Source organism: Prionailurus bengalensis, chromosome B2 (assembly GCF_016509475.1).
Source record: "Prionailurus bengalensis isolate Pbe53 chromosome B2, Fcat_Pben_1.1_paternal_pri, whole genome shotgun sequence".
Taxonomy (NCBI): domain Eukaryota; kingdom Metazoa; phylum Chordata; class Mammalia; order Carnivora; family Felidae; genus Prionailurus; species Prionailurus bengalensis.
This window is the reverse complement of record NC_057349.1, coordinates 150,584,911-150,603,422: the sequence shown is the minus strand read 5'-3', so window position 1 is coordinate 150,603,422 and position 18,512 is coordinate 150,584,911.

The window sequence follows — 18,512 nt, the reverse complement described above, 5'->3', positions numbered from 1 at the left end:
CAGTATAAATACATATAATGAAAACAATGGCATATGAACCAGTGGAATACGAACGACAGTCCAGACATGAACCTGCACATCTACGGCCAATTGATTTTCAACAGGGTGCTACGGCCATTGGATGGGAAACCAGCCCGTGGGACACACGGTGCTGGGCACGTGGACACCCACACGCTTGAGAACCCGGTTGTGTCCTTACGTCCACCGCGTACGAAATCTCACTCAGTACGGACCAGACCCAAGTGTAAGAGCTAAGACTGCGAAACCCTTAGAGGAAAGCACGGGAGTGTTTTGCACGCGGCAGTGAAGGCGTAGGTGTGACGCCAAAACAGCTAAAAGGGACGTCATCAAAATTGGCTGTTTGTGTGTCGGGGCCACTGTCAAGGAAGCGGAGAAACAACCCACAGGATGGGCGAAAATGTATGCAAGTTTCATATTTGGTAAGCATCTGGTATCTAAAATACATAAGGAAGTTCTAAAACCCAGTATTAAAAAAACAAGTGACAAAATTTTAAGACCGGCAAAGGAGGGGCGCCTGGGGGGCTCAGTCAGTTAAGCATCTGATTCTTGACTTCAGCTCAGGTCATGATCGCATGGTTCATGGGATCGAGCCCTGAGTCGGGCTCTATGTTGACAGTGTGGAGCCTGCTTGGGATTCTCTGTCCCTCCCTCTCCCTCTGCCCCTCCCCGACTTGCGCTCTCTCTCTCTCTCTCTCTGTCTCTCTCTCAAAATAAGTAAACAAACTTAAAAAACTTTAAAATTTTTTTAGAAAATGGGGCACCTGGGTGGCTCAGTTGGTTGAGCGTCCGACTTCAGCTCGGGTCATGATCTCGCAGTTGTCGAGTTTGAGCCCCGCGTCAGGCTCTGTGCTGACAGCTCGGAGCCTGGAGCCTGCTTCTGATTCTGTGTCTCCCTCTCTCTCTGCCTCTCCCCCGCTCATGCTCTGTCTCTCTCTGTCTCAAAAATAAAAGATAAACATTAAATAAAAATTTTTTTAAATTTTTTTAGAAAATAAAGTGGGCATAGGATACGAGTGGACAGCTCTCCCAAGAAGACATACAGATGGCCAACAAGCACATGACAAGCTGGTCACCGTCTCTAACCATCGGAGAAACACCTATCCAACCGCGATGAGACAGCGCGATGCCCACTCGGATGGCCACAATCGAGAAACATGGGAAAGAGCAAGTGTTGTTGACAGGGTGGAGAAAGTGGACCCTTGTGCATGAAGGTGGGACCGGAAAACGGTACAACCACCTTCAAAACCAGCCTGATGGTCCCTCAAAAAGTTAAATATAGAATTACCACTGCCCACTTTAAAACTCTTAGTGTTCACCCAAACCGTGGAAAACAGGCAATTCAAACGACTCCTTGTACCCGGATGTTAATGGCAGCACTGCCCAGAGTAGGCAGAGGCGTAGATAGCCCAGATGTCCCTCAACCAATAAACGGATGCGTGTGTTGTCTCCATACGAGGGACTATTATTGGACCATAAGGGACTATCATAAGACCAGATGAAATCTGATACATGCTACATGGACGAATCCTGAAAACACTAGCCTGGTAAAAAAACACCAGACCCGAAAGTTCACGTATCGCTGATTCCTTCTATACGGAATCAGCAGAATGGGTGATCCTTAGCATCAGAAAGCAGAGCGGTAGTTGCTGGGGGCTGGGGTGGGGAGCACACAGAGGCCATTTGATGAGCACGGAGTTGCGTTTGGGGGTGATGAAAGGGTCTTGGAATAAGACAAGGGTGATGTTGCACAACTTTTGAATGTACTAAGTGCCACTGAATTGTATGCTTTCTTTTTTTTTTAATTTTTGTTTATTTTTGAAGGAGAGAGAGACAGAGCATGAGCAGGGGAGGGGCAGAGAGAGAGGGAGACACAGAATCCGCAGCAGGTTCCAGGCTCCAAGCTGTCAGCCCAGAGCCCGAGGCGGGGCTCGAACTCACGAACCGCAAGATCATGACCAGAGCCGAAGTCGGGCACTCAACCGACTGAGCCACCCGGGGGCCCCTGAATTGTACACTGTCAAATGGCTAGTGGTTAATCTATACTATATGTACTATACCTTTTTTTAAAGCGTGGACCCTTGAACTGCACAGGGAAGGCTGCGTGTGGCGGGGGCTGGGAGGGACGGGGGGGCAGACCAGGCAGAAGGGGTGACGTGTTCAAGTCCCAGCCAGGCATGGGAGTGAATCATGTTAAAAGGAGGGCAGGAGGTTGGAGCTAGAGTTCAGGGGCTCTGGGGCCCGTGTCAGGAAGATTCTGGAAGCTCAGGGAGGGGGTTGTTGTGAAGAACCTTCCACACCAAGCTACGAAATTTGGGCCACGGTCAAGAAGGTGGAGGCGTTTCCGGCTGCCCATAGGTTAGGAGCAGACTCTGAGGGTCTGGCAGGGGCAGAGACCCAGAGAGGGACGAGGACTCTGCTCAGGAGGGAGACACACGAATGAAGGGGCCACAGGAGCAGAAGGAGGGGCATGAATCCGAGAAACGCTCCAGGATCGGAGCACGAGGGTTCCGTTCTGGGAACATAGGTTGTGAGATGAAACGAGTCATAGAAATGGTTTGTAACAAGAGGAGGTGATGGGGGACAAAGGTCTGTTGGGTGACGTGACATTGGACACCACTGACGGCCCACCCGTCCCTGGAGCCTGTGGCCTGCTCTGAAGCATGCACACGTCGTGTCCACAGGTGCTGATCTGGCCCAGGTTCCTGCACCAGGAGCCTCTGGACCCTCCCTGCTCCCACCACCCCTGCCCAGCGAGTGGCCTCTGTTGACAGGCATCGGGGAGTAGATTCTGGGGGGTGTGGAGGTCATTCCGACCACTCACAGGGGCGAAGAGCCCCTCACTCTTGTCCCCTGCAACTGAGGGAGTCTTCCTCCGCTGTGTCCATCCCAGGGTGGTGCCGACGAGCAGCCCGGGGCCGGTGCCTCAACTCAGGCCAGCCGAACCCGTCTGACCCGCTTAGGTACCGTATCGTCTTCAGGTAAACGCTCAGCCTTGCTTAGTTCCATTCCTCGCTGGTCCCCCCTCCGCCCCCCGCTACTCCCACCCCATGGCAGCCTCTGGACACGTGGGGAGGGGGCTTTAGGAAGGAAGATGGGCCGCCATAGACCCGCCCTCGTCTCGTAACCCCCTGATGCCTCTGGGCTCCTGCCATCTGGACACCGAAGCCCGCTCCCCGGCCAGCCTGGGCCTGCTGGACACCATCCCTCCTTGGCCCGAGCTCCTGCCTCTGTCCCCACACGCTGACTTTTCGCCAGCGAGCCTGGCCCTGCACACATCACCTGGTCCCCGGCAGCACTGAGCGTCATGGGAGAAACCAAGGTCCGGCCCCCCAGGCTGAGGACCCAGGGTGGTGCTTGCCCTGACTTTCTAGAAGCCAGTTCGTTTTAAGTATGTGAATTGTGCAGATTCCGAGATCCCGAGGAACTGGTTGGCAATCAGACCGGGCAGTTTCAGTGTTCAGAGGGGAGATGGGGGGCTCATACCTCCTCAGTCGTGGCCGCGGAACTAATCTGAGGAAGCGGGCGGCTTTCTACTCGTTTGGGAAGTCTTCCGGGAACAAACTCTGTGGCATATTGTTCTTTGTATTACAATACAATAGAAAGTCTAGTATTTTTTTTTACCAGCCCAAAACTTGCATTGTAATACTGTAAGTTGACCTCTTGGCTCTGGTTCTGCCTTTTCTTTGGGGTGATTGCTACGGAAGTGAACGGGCCAATCTTTGATCCTTTGTACTGGGTAAACTCACGGTTATTTACATTGGCACCCTGTGACCTAGCCTGTCCCAGCCCCCGGGTAACCGAAAGCCCTCTGGGTCTCCTGGGCAGAATGGGCCATTGAGCTGAAATTCTACAGGATAACACGTCCTGTCCCTGCAGAAAGAAACCCTTTGAAAATCTGACTGTACAGACGCAAGTGATGTAAACTCGATGAGATGGCTGTTTGTCCCTAACTTGATGGGAGGCTGGAGCCACTGCGTCCTCGCAAGCAAGTAACCCACTTAAAAATCGCGCTGAAGAGTTTAAGTAAATAAGTCACGTTTTTACACCGAAGAATTACTAAAAAGCTTCCATGAGAACGTCTCCATCACATGACTGTACGTACTTCTGTGTGTCGGCAGCTGGCGTCGGTGAGAGAACAGTCCAAAGGCCCGGGTCTCAGCCTCAGCTCTGCCACTCGCTGGCCCAGGTCCTCCCAGGTCTGTGAAACAGGGGGACGGGCCGTGACCTGGCTCAACGTCCCCCCACAGGCCCAGAATCTGCAGGCCCAGAATCTGTCTCTTTTTCAAGGGTTTCACAGACAAAAGGGGTAGCAACCAACAGCACGTGTGCTGGGCTCTCGGGGCCCCAAATTCAGGGCCGGGCTGGGAATCCGGTGAAAGCACCAGACCCTCCTCCCAGAAAGGAAACCACAGTGTGCACACACACAGGGCCCCACACACACACACATGCACACGCACGCACACGCGCAGAGGACTGGGGTCTAGCGGCCTTTTCCTGCACCCAAGCTCACCGTGCGAGCCCCGTTAGGAAGCCCTGAGCCCCAGCTCACAGGAGTCGGAGGAAGCATCCGGGCACCCTGTCGTCTGCCCTACTTACGGACGAGGGTCATCGTGCTCCGGGTTGGGGAGTCGTTAAAGGCAGAGTCAGGCGAGATACGGCCACCCCGCGCCAGCCGGACGTCACCACGAGGACGCCAGCTCCGTGGACAAACACACCTGAGCGCCGATGTCATCCGGGCCCCGGGGACAGGATGAGGAGGCTCAGACCTGGCTCCTGGCAGGGGGGGGCTGGCGTTCTGCGTCAGTCTCGTGAGAGACAAGGGCACAGAGCAGTTGACACACATCCGTGGTGGGGCTAAGTGACAAGGAAGTTAAGAGTGACAGAGGTCTGCCTTGGGGGTCAGGGGCCAGAGGCGTCCTCAGGAGCCCCCGGGACCTGGGGGGGCTCATTATCACTGGTGTATTTCCAGCACAGCAGCCCCTGTGTCCAGGCCTCAGGTGGCCCTGTCGGTCGGCTGCAGGCAGTCGAGTGACCAGCGGGCCACTATTGTTGACAATGGAAGCTTTCCAACCAGCTGGTACTTGGTCTTCAGGCCTCTCCTGTTTTCTCCAGCCACAGGCCGTGCCCTGCTGCCCCGATCTCGGAAATAACCTCAGTTCCAATTCTCAGAGAAAATGGGGGTGTGAGCCGGGACGCCGGCCCCTCAGAGCCCTGCCCTGCCCTCTGGCACCCGATAGAAACGTCATCGCTGGCTCCGGCTGCTGGACCCTCAGCCCCAGAGCGTCGCACACGCATCATGTGACCGGTCACGCCTGTCTCTCCAGCCCCGTCCACGCCCCCCACCGCCTCCCCCCACCCCCGACAGCCACGTCCTGGCACGGGGCTCAGAGAAGACGCGAATGTGACAGCCCCGTGGTGCAATTGCAGGGGTGTGCCTAAATGCCAGCCACCGCCGGCACCCGTCCCCTCCCTGCACCAGGCCCAGGCCAAACCTCGTCCTTCCCATGCTTGCCTCCCCTTTGTGGGAAGGGGGCGATCGTGACCCTTGGCCCTGGAGTCGCCTTCGGAGGCCCCCATCTTCTAGCTGACGGAGACTGAAGGGGGCCTGCCACTCCGCACATCTGGTCCCAGCCCCGCCGCCTCCCCACCCCCAGCACCCCCACTGCCCCGTCCCCGGCTGTCAGCCCTGGAGCCTCTGCCCACGGGGCTGCTCCCCGCCCCACACCTGGCAACAGGTGGCCGTGTAGCACGTGCTCAGTGGGTCTCCGTTTGCTCACATCCTCCTCTATGACCTTTGCTTAAGAACATATTTCCCACGACTTTGAAGATTTTAGTAGGTCATACGTGTAGACGTCTAACTTTTAAAGTCCTGCCAAAGTCCTAGCAGGTTGTATCTGACTGAACAGCCCGCCCCTCCCCCCGCCCCCCCCCCCGGGGCCCCTTCTCCAAAAGGGCAGGAAGCAGTGGAGAGCGGGTGGCCGTCAGCTCCGGGCCACGCTCGACACAGGACAAGACAGGACAGAAGAGACACTCGGCCACCCCGGAGCGGTGACAGGACGCACGAGTTCTTCTCCCTGCCGACGGTTCAAGCATAATCTGCTTTGTTGGCTTAGCTTGAAGAAACTGAGTTTGAGCTTAAGAGAGAAACCCGGTGTTCCGTGCCGGTATTTCTTCACACGCCTGTAATTAAAGATGTCTTGGGATAATACAGCCGTCCCTGTTCGAGGGGAAAGTGATGTTTACCGGCTTAAGTACTTAAAAACAAATTTCCGGTCGGGTGATCAACGGGGCACACCCAAGGACAGGTATGCTCTTCGTGGGACCCGGCGGGAAGACGTGCTATAATTATCAGCCCACGGCTGGGCCAGGGCGCACCCGACCCGGCGGAGGCAGCGTGGGGGGCACACAGCCCGTGGAAAAAGCCTGGAAAACTAAGTACGTGGCTTGGAAAGAGAATTGGGGGGAGTCACTCATGACAGCACCCAGAAGCCCCCTGGAACAGCCCTGCTCTTTGGGGGCCGACGTGGTCGTGTGGCCCTTAGGCTGCCAGCAGCCGCGGACACGGGGACGTCGGGGCCTGCGGCTCAACCAGCCTTGGACGCGTCCGTCCACACCTTGGAGGCCTGGTCCGCTCGGAATCTGCGTTTAGATTTGGGGATGGATCAAGTGGAAAAGAAAGTGTGAGTTTCATTCTCAGAAAAGAAACAAACAGCAGGGACTTCTGAACAGTTAGTGAAAACGCCCCCCGGGAAACGTCGAAGGGCAGATTCTTAGCGCAGAACGCTGGCTTCGGGGCGTCTGAGAGGAGAGCCCAGAACGCACGGCCTGCAGGGACCCGGCGACACGCCCCAGAACACGCTGCCTGTCCCCGCTGGCACGGGGCGCAGGTCCGGTCTGCTCAGGCCGCTGCCTGCACTGGCCGTCCCACTTGCAGAAGCCACTGGCCAGACAAATGCCCCACTCCGACTCATGCTCACACCCCCCACCCCTGCACGCTCTCCCCACCGGCCCCCAGCACAGAGGACGAAGCATTTCAGGGGCGCCCTGAGGAGCTGTAACAGCGGGGCCTGTTTCTGGAGCTGTCAGACCTCACCAAGGGGCAGGCTCTGGGCCTGCAAGTCAGCACAGGACGTTCGCGGGACTTCGGAGGGCGTGGAAACCTCTTACATGTTGGCCGTGTGTGTGTTTCCCTCCTGTTCCGCTCCCGCAGCCGGAGGGGTGGAAACCCGTGGTTTTGGAATCGTGCAGGCGTGGTCCAAGTCAGGCCGGCTGCAGGCGGGGCCTGGGAGCGGTCACCTCCGTCTCTAAGCCCCTGTCTCTTCCTCCAGGATACGAATAACCCGCATCTCGTGGGGCCAACAGGAGATGAGGCACAGAGGACACTGAGGAGAGCCGGGCAAATACCAAGCCCTCAACACATATTAGCTTTCTTCTTAGCATTTACTGAGCACCTACTGCTGAGAACATCCCAAGTGCCACAAGGCCCGGCTCAAATATCCTCACTGAAGCCTTTTACGACATGACCCCCCAGATGGCCAGGAGCCTGGCCCTGTCTCCCTTCCCCACCTGTCCATCCATCGTCCTGATGGGCAGGTTTTCATTGCCAACATGCAGTGATACCTCCAACCTCGAACCGCCGCGTCCACACCCGACCTACTTCTGGTGCCATCGGCCTCATGCGTGTTGAGCACCCAATGCAGGGTTCATACCACACTCGCGCTGGGTGTCCAAAGACGAAGCCCATCCCCGGCCCACAAGTAGGACCTGGGAAGAATCCAGCAAATCGATGGCAGTAACACAGGAGAAGCGTTAACAGCAGACACACAAGAGCTCGACTGCAAAGTCCTGAGGTGGCACGGGGCGGGGGAGGGCGGTGGGAGGCGGGTTGAGCCAGGGGACCCAGAGTCGGCAGGTGGCAGTGCAGCCAGGAACTCAGGTGTCCCCAGGGGAGCGTCTGGAAAAGTCTCGCTTGGAGCCAGTGTGAGCTCGGGTGGCCACCAGCCTCCCGAACCGCAGTCCCTCCCCCCAGAGTGCCCACACGTGTTGGGAGGTCCACAGGATGGGGGCCACCTGACGTCCTCGGGGTCTGGTCCCTGCCCCCATGCTCCCCTCAGCTGGCAGACCCAATCCACATAGAGGCAAAGCCCCTCCTCTTGGCATCGGGGTCGTCCCTCCCTGAGACCCCTGTCTGTAGCATCACATCGTCTCCATGGCAACCCTGCCCAGGTCAAGGTCAAGGACACCATGTCTTTGGGTGGGGCTTGCACCTTTGCACATGTGACTACCCCACCGCAGCCAGCCGGGTCCTCAGTTTCCCGAGTTCCTCCTCAGACCTGCTGCTGACATCCGAGGAGCCACGAGCAGACCCTTCCTGCCGGGCTCCCCCTCCTCCTGGGGTTCCCCCTTCTTGCCAGGGCTCCCCTGAGTCAGCCCTGCCCACTGTCCCCAGCATCACCCAGTTCACCCTGCACCCAGCAAATCCAAGCCTGAACTGGGCACCCCGTTCAGGGTTTAACTGGCAGAGATGGCTGCCCCCACCCGTGTGTGAGGAACCCTCTGGAATCTCCAGTCCCACCCAGCGAGGCATTTGCTTACACGCCCCGATTCCGAAGACCCCGGCCGGGGCCCGAGATGGGACGATGGTGTCGAACTGGGCCGTGTGCGTCCAGGGTCCCAAACACGCACTCTGTGAGCAGTGGCTGCCCCTGCCCGCCTGCCGTGTCCCCAGAGACCGGCTGGGTCCCGTCACCGGGGTCCACTGCACATGTGTGTTCTCACCACTCGCTCTTTCCCGTTTGTGACTGGGACGAATGGGACTTGAGCCGAGGACGGGGAACGCAAACAGAACAGGCCCCCACGGAGGAGGCACGGACGGATCCCAGATGCGGCCCCGCGATGGTCCCGACACACGTGGGCGCCTGTCCTTTGCCGCAGGTGGAAGGCCTCGTGGGTGTGGGTGGACGGCAGGCACCTGAGCCGGAGTCAGTTTCCCGCCCACTTAAAATGTCTTAGGACATTTGGAGGAAAAATAAAACGTTTTGGAGGAAAAAGTCATTGCTGGGAAGGACCATTAAACTGATACTTTGTTACTAATGGGACCCGGCCCCACCTCGGGACCATCTGTCTCTCCCACCGTCAGCCCGCCCCCCAGCAGGGCTGGATGGAGCCGGTTCCAAAGGCCCCGTGAGTGTCCTCTGAGGGGAAGACCCGCTCCCGTCCAGGCTGCTGGCCCTTGTCACCACCCGGTCCTGGTGTCCAGAGTCCAAGTGGCTATTTCCAGACTTGGTCTCCTCAAGCCTTTGAACTCACGAGGCCTGTAGCAGAGACGATGATGTCTGTGCTCAGGGAAGTCGTCCCATCGCCAGGATGTGGGGACTGGGTTAAGAGAGGACACCCTGGGGGCCTCTAAATAATTCAACAGGAAAACCTCAAGAGAAAGCTGTCAGCAGGGTGCGACTGTCACATTTGGCCCTCAGCTCCCAGGGGACTGGGGGAGGCAGAGGGGACAATTAAACCAGCCAGGCACCGACTCTGCTGGGGAAGAAGCAGGTGGTGGGGAGGGAGGAGGCACAGGGGAGGAGGGGTGAGGGTCTGCACCCTAAGAGACAGAGCCCTTGCCTTTCCCGCTAGGACTCCTCCAGCCACACTGAGCGTAGCATGGGGAGGAGATCGGGCCTTGGAGTCGGAAAATCTCATGTAAGGCCTCGCTCACACTGGTCGTGTGATCACAGACGAGGTCACCAGCCTCTCGGAGCCTCTGCGTCCTCGTCCAGAACAACACTGCAGGCTGGTAATTGGGGTTTAGACGAAGCCCTGAGCCGAACGAGGTAACTCCCCAGGCCCGTCCCCTGCCTCTAACGTGGGGTCACAGCGGAGGCTGGAGGGTCTTGGTGCCTAGTCCCAGGATCTGTGCTGTGCGTGCTGTCCCCGGGTGGCTCCCTCCTCCCCGGCTGGGTCCTCCCGAGGGTCCTTCATCCAGTGATGGGGGAGGGAGCACGCGCTCTCCTGCCGTCAGGAGGCAGGATGCGTCCTGGAGGCTGGTGGCACTTGTGGGCCCTGGAAGGAGCAGGAGCCAGCTCAGGAAACCCACGACTGCAGAGACAGGGCCTGACGGGGCCGCCGTGTGCAGGGGAGAGGTGGGCGGGGCCAGGGGCGCCTCGCAGGGGGCACCCACACCACCTGGGGACCAAATGGATGTGAAGTAAAGGAGAGTCCGAGCTCACTTTCAAACTGAGGCTTCGGGGGCACCTGGGTGGCTCAGTAGGTTAAGCATCTGACTTCAGCTCAGGTCATGATCTCACACTCCATGAGTTCAAGCCCCGCGTCGGGCTCTGTGCTGACAGCTCAGAGCCTGGAGCCTGTTTCCGATTCTGTGTCTCCCTCTCTCTCTGCCGCTTCCCTGCTCATGCTCTGTCTCTCTGTGTCTCAAAAATAAATAAAAACATTAAAAAAAAAAAAAAAAAACGAATTGAGGCTTCGGCCAAATGGGAGAACTGTGCCTGTTATCAAGGTATAAACGATGACAAAGGGAAGCAGGGGTTTTTGGTGGGGGGGTGGGCAGGTAGTAGGCGAGGAAAGGAAACAAAAACCTGAGTTTAGGTGCGCAGGCCTGACCTGCTCCGGGAGCATCCGGAAGGACGCACAGAAAGCGCTTGGACGTCCAGGGTCCCGGGCTCAGGACCGGGAAGGGTCAGTTCTGCCGACCAGGACTTCCCACGCGCAGGAGTCGTGATGGAAATGCTTCCTCCGGCTGGATGGGAAACGGGGGACAACCAGGACCACGCGGGTGACCCCCCGCTTGCTGCACACTGACCCCACGCCTAGTGCCTTGGGGGCCACCTCGAGTGACCTCACAAGCAGCCCCACGGTGGGAGCCATTCTGTGGACGAGGAAACAGACTTCCGGAGCGACCTGCCCGGAACACGGAGTTCGAAAAGGATGAAAAAGAAAGGAGACTTTGAGGGGCGCCTGAGGGGCTCAGTCGGTTAAGCGTCCGACTCTGGATTCGGCTCAGTCACCATCTCACAGTTCCCGGAATCGAGCCCCGCGTCGGGCTCTGTGCTGACAGCTCGGAGCCTGCTTGGGATTCTCTCTCTCTCTCTCTCTCTCTCTCTCTCTCTCTCCCTCTGCCCCTTGCCCCCTCGCAAGTGCACTCTCTCTGTCACGCGCGCTAAATAAATAAATAAACGTTTTTAAAAAGAAGCAAGGAGACTTTGACATCTGACCCCAGAGGTGGCCGCGAGCTGTGGTCAGTGCTGCCGAGTGGGACAGCGGAGTCTGAGAAACACAGACCACGGCCTCCTGGCCTGCCAGAGCGAGCTTTTGGGGGAAGACCCGGGCCAAGGCAGGGCCAGGAAATGGTGTGATGACAGGAGGACCATGGCCACGCTGAGCCAGGTGGGACCGGCCCCCCACTCTCAGGACGTTCCCCGTGCAGACCTGCTCCTCGCACGGTCTTCTGCTGGGTCCCCCCCCCCCCGACAGGAACTCACTGCATCACTGGCGTGGCCCGTGGCCCGTGGCCCGTGGCCCGTGGGAAGGGCCCGGTCAGTAGCTGGGTCGTGGTGTGTGTGCCTGACCCTGGCTGGCGTGGTCCCCACCCTTGAGGCCAGGCGGGAGCAAGTGAGCCCGCAAACAATGCCACTCCGTCACCCACCGCCTGATGGTCACGCCGATGCTGGTGGTCAGGAGCACGTCGCCTTAGGTGTTAAAGGCAGTCTCCACGCCGAGTGGTAGTGGTCCGGGCCGGTCTTTCTGACGCTTTCGGTCCCCGCATCTCAGTGGTTCTGCAGGTGCTCCTTCGTCGGACCGCACGCCTGAGCCAGAAGACGAAGGCGTGCACGGCCTACTGGTCACCTCCCTGAGGCTGGACGGCTGCTTCGGTTGTCCTTTCCGTGTCTCCACTGCATGGCCAGCCCCGCGGGCCGAGCTCACCGGTCATTGTTCTCTGCTCTTTTCCTTCTGCCGCGTAGACACAGCCCTGGAGGGGACCAGAGGCAGCTCGGGACACGGACACGGGGATTTGACGAAGCCACAATCCTCACAAGGCCCCCCCGGCCGGCTGCACCAGAGCGTGTGGGCTCGAGGAGACAGGACCGTGTTCATCCGCTCGGGCTACCGTGACAAATGCCACCGACTGGGTGGCCTAACAAGGACGGTTACCGTCTCACAGTCCGGAGGCTGGACGCCCAGTGTCGGGATATCACAGGGCTGCTTCCTTCTGAGGCCTCTGTCCTCGGCTTGCAGACGGCCACCTTCCTTTACGCTCTCTGCGTCCAAAGTTGCCTTTAAATCAGACACTAGTCATCTTAGACCCGGGCCACCCGAATGACCGCACGTAACTTGATGCCCTCAGCAAAAACCCAACCCTCAAATAGCATCACCATTCACGGTGCCCTGGGTGACTTGGCTGAGCGTCAAGTCATGATCCCAGGGTCATGGGATCCACTTCAGGCTCTGTGCTGAACATGGATCCTGCTTGAGATTCTCTCTCTCTCTCTCTCTGCCCCTCTCCCCTGCTCACACTCTCTCTAAAAGAAAAATTTTAAAAAAAGATCACCATTCTACGGTCCTGGGGGTGGGACTCCCACCTATGAATGTGTGGGGCACGGTTCAACCCACAAGGCTGACACAACACCGCCACCAGGGACCAGATGAAGGAGGGCCTGGATGAAACAGACCACTATCCCTGCCTCGGTTTCCCCTTCTGTGTGATGGAGGCAGCTTTGCCCTGTTTTTAGAGCCCCCGCGGCTCTACGACCTATGTGACTTTTTCCTTTTTCCTCATTCTGGTGGCAATCCCCACCCACCCAGCCCGCCTCACTGGGGACTCGGAACGTGGCAGGTACCTAACGTGGGAAGCGTGAACCACACGCTCGCTCTGTGCTCAGAGACCCCACTACTCAGCCACGTCCCCCAGCCTGAGGCCGCGTCCCTGTTCAGAGTGGCCGCCGGGAGCCGGAAGCCCTCCTTCGCCCACGCCCGCCATGCCCCTCCCTTCCCGACCCTTCCACCAGCACTGAACCGAACCGAAAGGAAATCTATTGTGTGTTTGAGGAGCAGCCCGCGAAACAATTCTCAGTAGGCTCTTAGTTGTTGATTTATTTGTAACTAATTACTGTTATGGGGGGAGATCAAAGGACACGGTTATCAGCAGGGGCCGGGCTCGCCAAACCCGGGCAAAATGATCGAAATTTAATAACAGAGAGTGGCTTCACGTACACAAACTTCATCTTATTTGATCTTTACTGGCACCAAGTGAGCTCAAAAACCGCGTTATTAGCCACAAAGGACCTCATGTTGTATGATTCCGTTTATAGGAAACGCCCAGAACAGGCAAATCCCTAGAAACACGAAGTGGGTCGTGGCCGCCTACACCCGAGGGGCTGAGTGGGGGGTGAGCGGGACCACTCGGGGTTCAGGGTGTCTTTGGGGGCGACAGCGATACCCTAAACTTGGTTGTGGTGACGCCTGGCCACGTGCGGTGAATTTCCCGCAGACCCCTGAGCTGTATACTTCGTGTGGACTGTTGTACCGTGTGGACACGTCCCAGTGGCACTCTTTCCGGAGGAAGCCAACTTTTCCCGCAGCAGCGCCTGGGACCACGGGCCACACTTCCTGAGAAGGTTCTGTGGGCAGGTCTCACCTGTGTCATGTGACCCCATCCCTCCCATGGACAGTCCCGCCCCCGGCGTTAACCCCTCCTTCCATCTGGATCTCCCATCCATCTTGGAGGGGGAGCCCGGAGACTCAGAACTCTTCCCGCTGGGTCACTGGCTTTCCATGCCCTACGCCCCACCTCCCCTGCTGCCCCCGCCTCACCTCCCCTGCTGGCCCTCCCCTCACCTCCCCTGCTGCCCGACCTCACCTCCCCTGCTGGCCCTCCCCTCACCTCCCCTGCTGCCCCTCCCCTTCCTGTGCTCCCCCCACCCCCTCCCCCCCATTCCTGCACCCTGCCTCCCCTGCCCCCAGCTCACCACCCCCACTGCCCTCCCTGCGGTGCAAGGCAGACGCCCCACCTGAGGGAGGGGGGTGCCCAGACAATGAGACTTTCACAAACCTTTCCATCTGATACTCCTCAAGAGGCCAGATTGATAAGTAGCAACCGGGGAATTTACTTGATCCCCTTTGGGGAAGTTTTCCAAATTTGGCCAATTTTAACATGTGGGCCTTGTTTTTCAGAAACGGCAGCCTCAGGGCGCCTGGGGCCTCCCTCGGTTGAGCGTCTGACTCTTGATTTCGGCTCAGGTCATGATCTCATGGTTCGTGGGTTCAAGCCCCACGTCGGGCTCTGCGCTGGCAGTGTGGGCCTGCTCGGGGTTCTCTCCCTCCCCACCCCCTCCCGCCTGCATGTGCACACTTGCGCACTCCCTCTCTCTCTCAAGATAAAAAAATAAACGTTAAGAAACAAACAAACAAAAAACCCACAGCCCCCTAGTTTTAAAAGTAAAATGCAATTTGGAGAAATTTTCTCTCTGGTAAAAACAGAGCATGGACTGTTATGGGAAACTGAAACAATGTTTCCTTTCACGTTTGTACACATCCTTTCAGCAGAAGGATCCGCATGGGAATTAATGTCCCGCCTGGTGCCTGGCGGTTGGGGCGCTCCCGCCTCTCTGTAGCCAGGAGAAGGTGTCCCTCGCCCGCCTCCCCCAGGCCGCGTCTTTCCCTGATGACCAGGGGGAGAATTAGGGAAGCGACAGGTGCTGCCCAGATCAGTCCGCCTCCCCCCCCCCCCCCCCCCGCCTCCGTCCACACCCGCTGCAGACCACCTCCGCCAGGCCCACGGCTTCACAGTCCGCCTGCGGACACAGCTCCCGGACGTGGCTCCCGAGCCCCAGACCCCCGCCTGTCCACCCGCTCGGAGGGCTGAGGGACCCGCCACCTGCACACACCTCTGCCGGCCTGACCCCCGCCCCCGCTCCAGGCCAAAGCCTTGACTCGCACCTGCCTGCACCCCACTCACGCCGTCCAGCCCGCCAGCGCCTCCAGCGGCCTGCCCAGCAGTCGGGCCACTGGGCCCTCCCTGGCCAGGCCGCGCCCCGTCCCCCGGACGACGCCCCCACGCTACGCCCACCTGGGCCCTGCCCTCTCCAGCACCACAGCCAGCTGGTCCCGAGGCCCAGGCCTCGGCCCTCCCTCCTCTGCTCTTCAGAGAAGGAACCAGAAGGTCCCCTGGCCCCTGACGACCACATTCCAGCCACACTGACCTCCGAGCCCTCGGGGCGCTCCTGCCCCCCCCCCCGGAACGCCCTGCACCCGCCTCTGCACGGCTCACCCTGCGCTTCCCCAGCTCCCCCTCAGAGACCCCAACGTCCGGAAGACCCTCCTTCGGTCTCCTGTTCCCGTGGTCGCTTTCACACTCGCCTCCGCAGCTTACCGCCTGTCCCGCCAGCTGTGGGGGGTCCACGAGGCCAAGGGCTTGGCTCCTTTCCTGCACTCCCAGATCCCCCGCACCAGAACAGGTCCCGGGAGAGGAAGGCAGTCGAGGACGCTCACTTAGACGTTTCTGTGCTCACGGGCTGGGCCCCGAGGGAACCCACAGGGGACCCACGCCTCCCCACGGCCCTCTGCGCAGCCCTGGCTGTCGAGCAGCACTGGGGCACACCCTCTGCCACCCTCTGCTTCCTTCACTGTCGGGTACCGAACGTCTCGTCCGGTCTCGGTGACAGCCTTCAGCGGGCATGCAAGGTAAGCGTCACCTGCCATCATCGCCCCTCCTCTGTGCTGCCTCGGGTGTAGTGGCCCGCAGAGCCCGGGCCCCCCGGGAAGCAGCCCCACATGGACGAGGGACGCCCCCCCAGGCATCCAGGAGGGATGTCAGTCTCTCCTCCTGGCAGACACCCCCTTCCCCCTCCCCGCACAAGGACCAGAGGGAACATCCCTAGCAGGAGGTCAGCATTCTCCCAAGAGCCCCTCGCTAGCCCCGAGGGCCTGGCCTCCTCTGTCGGGGCGGAGGTGGGCAAGAGGTTAGAGTCCGAGGGCCTCTCCCATGGCCCCTGGGCGGCCTTGCCCAGACCGTCAGCCTCCTCCTTCAGGTCACAGAGCGCTTGTCACCTGTGATTTCAGCTGAGACTCAGAGCCAGCCGGAGGACATCTTTCTAGCACCTTGTTAACAAACCTTTCCTCTGAAGACCCCCAGCGTCCATCTGAAGAGCAGGCTGCTGGGAGACTTCTCAGCGAGTTCGTCCTGATTCCCCCCAGGCCCGCCCCAGCCCCACCCGTGGGCTACCGTAAATTAGGAGAAAGTGCTGGAACTCAGGAGCAGAAGCCGTCCGCGAGACATCGCCACAGCACCTGGCTTGCACCCACAGGGAGTCACCGCCTGCCTGAGTCAGGACCCCAGGTGAGACCACACGTCCACTGTGACCGCCCCGTGACGTTGCCCAGTGTGGGTACCGTGAGTTTCAAGAAAGAATCCCTTGCTTCTGGAGGCTTTCTGGAGCCCAGACCTCGAAGCAACTTCTCCCTTAAGCCACAAACACTAAGTGTCTCTGAGCCATCTTGTCTGCTCCAAGTCTGTTCCCCCTTTGCCTGTCTCCCTTGCCGCCGGCTGTGTGCAGGCACGTTGCCGTGTCCGTTCCGCGGTACCTATGCATCCACCCTGGGGAGAGATCAGTGAAATAAATTTAGAAACCGGCTCTGCTCAGGAAGCGATTCAATTCCGACCAACATCAAACTGAAGCTGCGTGTCCATGAAGCCTCTCCCTTCTGACTGCTCTTGTGGTCCCTAGACACGCATGCAGCCGCCCTCGGCGATCTCGGGGACACGGGGAGAAGGGTCCCCTTGTACTTCTCCCGACCCCTGGCCTCACGGCCACCCTGAGAGATTCACCCCCAATCACGCTCCATGAGCCCAAGTCAATGTTCACACGTTAGGGGCCCAGAAGTAGACCTTTGTATCTCAACTTTCTAAACGAGATGAGCGTAAGTCTTTCTTTCATGAATGCTGGCGTTCCTGGACGAAGACTCTGCTGACGGCTGCAGGGCTCCAGGAGAAAGGAGACTGAAATTACCTCACTTCCCATTCAAATCACAAACGAAAACGCAAACCCTCACGGCATAATTTACTGTTCCTAAGAAGCGCCCACTGGCTCGGTCGGTAGAGTGTGTGACTCTTGAGCTTGGGGTCATGAGTTCGAGCCCCACGTTGAGTGTAGAGGTTACTTTAAAAAAAACAAAATAAACAAAGTGCTGGAACTCGAAGGAGAAGCCGGGTAGCCTGAACAGGTGGGCGAAACCCCTGCCGGCAGACGTGGCTGTAACTTTTCCAGCCTCCCAGGGCCACCCCTCCGAGCCCCAGCTGACAGAATGTCACCGACTCCACATCCATTTTGCTGAAAACAAACGCATCTGGAGCCAGGAGTCGTTGCGTAAGTGCGACCCAGCAACGCACCCCCCAGCCTTACATAATAAATAGTCCAGGGGTTACCGGCCCTCGGCCGCTCTCTCTACGGCCCTGTGTCCTCACAGAGAGAATGACCCGAAAAGACCGAGTTGTTTCCTTGAGTCAGGCTTCTGTTGACTTTGGAACTGGGTTCTAGACCCTTCAGAAAGGGCCACGGAGAAACAACCAAATTCTTTCCATTGCACAACGTAAATGCCTCAAGACACGTTGCACATTCAAGCAACTTGAATTGGGGACTGTCGTAGGGGGTTTTGCCGGGAGCTGGCTTTCCTCGGTGAGACACGTGCCTTCCGGACGCAGGTCTGCTGACAGTCGGGGACTCTGAGAGCAGGGAAGGAATCCGCGGGGAAGTCGAGCATCCTGGACCTGCGGTGCAGCGTGAAACTCACCCATCCCAACCTCCCATCAACCAACAGTCTTTCGTCAGATGAGCGGAACATCTGGAGGAAGCGGCCGCTCTTCTCACCACGCAAAGGCATCCTTTGGGCTCGTGGCGGCACTCGGTCTGAGGAGGGCAGGATTACAAAGTGTTCCCGCCGGCAGGGATCGTGGACCATGTCGCCTTCCCCTGTCGCCTCCCGCCCCCTCACATGACAGGGGGAAAAATAAGGCCCGGAGAGCCTAGATGCCAGAGCCGTTAGCTGGGAAAGAGTGGGGACCCACACTTGCCCAGACTCTTCCTTCCACACACTTACGGGAAGATTTGGTTCGCCGTCCGCTGAGGTTCGAAAACAGAAAGGAAAGATTTGAGCCACATGATTACAGCATCCCACAATTAAATAACACTAAACTAAATTCAAATCACTTTTATTCAAGTACCTTAAACATTTCTTAACGTCAAAGTTTCCTTTCCTTTCCTTCCCTTCCCTTCTCTTCCCTTCCCTTCCCTTCCCTCCCCTCCCCTTCCCTTCTCTTTCCTTCCCTTTCCTTTCCTTTCCTTTTCTGGAAACCGCCACAGCTTGTCCAGAACATTCCAACACCCTGGGGACATAGAAACGCTGACACCGTCCTCTCACCAAGCAAAATCCCCGAGAGTGTGACCCTGCTTGTCCACCGTATTAATACATTGTGAGTCTGCCAAGTG